This window comes from Cololabis saira, chromosome 12 (assembly GCF_033807715.1).
Source record: "Cololabis saira isolate AMF1-May2022 chromosome 12, fColSai1.1, whole genome shotgun sequence".
Lineage (NCBI taxonomy): Eukaryota > Metazoa > Chordata > Actinopteri > Beloniformes > Belonidae > Cololabis > Cololabis saira.
Genome location: NC_084598.1, coordinates 45,340,089 through 45,342,558, shown reverse-complemented (window position 1 = coordinate 45,342,558; position 2,470 = coordinate 45,340,089).

The window sequence follows — 2,470 nt, the reverse complement described above, 5'->3', positions numbered from 1 at the left end:
ACATTAGATCTACTCAGACCCGAGAGGTTTTTAAGTCTTCTTTGAAAACGTATTTATTTTCTTTGGCTTTTGGTGTACGGTAAATAGTGGCTACATCAGACTGTGAGAAGTGATTGTGCACTTTGTGTGTCTGTTCTTTGCCGTCTATTTTCTATTTTTTATTACTATTTTATTGATCATTCTAGCACGTTAGGGATTTAATTGTTTCTACACTTTGTACTGTATTTTCTTTGGTATTGTTTCATTTTAAATGTACACTGTACAGCACTTTGGTCGACCTCGGTCGTTTTTAAATGTACTATATGAATAAAATTGACATTGACATCTTGACACCGTTACAATCTGTGCAGTGTTAGCTTTGAGCCGCTAACAGGCTAGTGCTGGTAGCATGTAGCAGCTGGTTGCTATGGGGAATGATGTTTTGATGTGTTTTATTATGTGGAAATCGTCTTTCTATGTTTAACGATGAAAGTATTATGGTCTGTGTGACTGACGTTTGCAGAGATGTAGCTGATGTGGCTCCTCTTAGCACCCGAGCTGTGGAAAAACAAACCGGTTCTGTTCCAAGTTGAACGAATTGTGAACCAGAACCAGCTCTGGAACCGGTTTGGTGGAAAAGGAGGATGTTATCCATCACATAAAGCCGTCAGATATGGAGGCCTGGTGGAGGTGGAAGTCTTAGGGTGCTTTCAGACCTGTGGCCCGTTTGTTTTGTTCAGGGGCTAAATCGATACAGTTGTTTGGTTTCTCGTTTGTGGCGTTTGTGTTCACAAGGCAAACGTCTGTACCGTTTCAAAGCTGTTAACAAATACTATGAACTCTCTCATTGGTCAGAAATGAACGCGGAAGGAGTTTCCTCTTCCGTACCCGGGAAAAGCCCCTTTCACTTAAAGGGCGCAAAGTGCAGACGTCCGCCGGCGATCCCACTTATTTATGTCCTACTGGTGCAAAAGCGGACCGCCTGTTGTACACATGAATGGAGTTGTGTCGGTCGCTGTGTCGATTATGTTCTCACTCCAAACGAACCTCTAGGAGAACCTAACCCTAACCTCTCCTAGGAGACCCTAACCCTAACCCTAACCTCTCCTAGGAGAACCTAACCCTAACCTCTGCTAGGAGATCCTAACCTCTCCTAGGAGAACCTAACCTCTCCTAGGAGAACCTAACCCTAACCTCTGCTAGGAGATCCTAACCTCTCCTAGGAGAACCTAACCCTAACCTCTCCTAGGAGATCCTAACCTCTCCTAGGAGAACCTAACCTCTCCTAGGAGATCCTAACCCTAACCTCTCCTAGGAGATCCTAACCTCTCCTAGGAGATCCTAACCCTAACCTCTCCTAGGAGAACCTAACCCTAACCTCTCCTAGGAGATCCTAACCCTAACCTCTCCTAGGAGATCCTAACCCTAACCTCTCCTAGGAGAACCTAACCCTAACCTCTGCTAGGAGATCCTAACCTCTCCTAGGAGATCCTAACCTCTCCTAGGAGAACCTAACCCTAACCTCTCCTAGGAGAACCTAACCCTAACCTCTCCTAGGAGAACCTAACCCTAACCTCTCCTAGGAGATCCTAACCTCTCCTAGGAGATCCTAACCCTAACCTCTCCTAGGAGAACCTAACCCTAACCTCTCCTAGGAGATCCTAACCCTAACCTCTCCTAGGAGAACCTAACCTCTCCTAGGAGAACCTAACCCTAACCCTAACCTAGGAGAACCTAACCCTAACCTCTCCTAGGAGAACCTAACCCTAACCTCTCCTAGGAGAACCTAACCCTAACCTCTCCTAGGAGATCCTAACCCTAACCTCTCCTAGGAGATCCTAACCTTAACCTCTCCTAGGAGATCCTAACCTCTCCTAGGAGAACCTAACCCTAACCTCTCCTAGGAGAACCTAACCCTAACCTCTCCTAGGAGATCCTAACCTTAACCTCTCCTAGGAGATCCTAACCTCTCCTAGGAGATCCTAACCCTAACCTCTCCTAGGAGAACCTAACCCTAACCTGTCCTAGGAGATCCTAACCTTAACCTCTCCTAGGAGATCCTAACCTCTCCTAGGAGAACCTAACCCTAACCTCTCCTAGGAGAACCTAACCCTAACCTCTCCTAGGAGAACCTAACCCTAACCTCTCCTAGAATCTTGGCTCATGTGTTTTGTGCCGTTTCAGAGCGCGATTGCTGTGTTCACATGTACCAAACGATCCGATCTTTAGGGGGAAACGTTCCCTGTTCCGGAACAACTGCTCCAAACGGGACAGGAGTTTTTGAATTGAATTGAATTGAATTGAATTTATTTACAAATAATTTAAAAAAAAACACAAATACAGATAATAATCGAGGTTTGTAAAATGGGAATCCCCAGAAGCTGCTGTAGCTTATGAATAGGGGCCCAGTCACACAGCAGAACGACTATAAATTACACATAAAATACATATAGATACAATATATAACCTTATATCCCTATAACCTAAATAA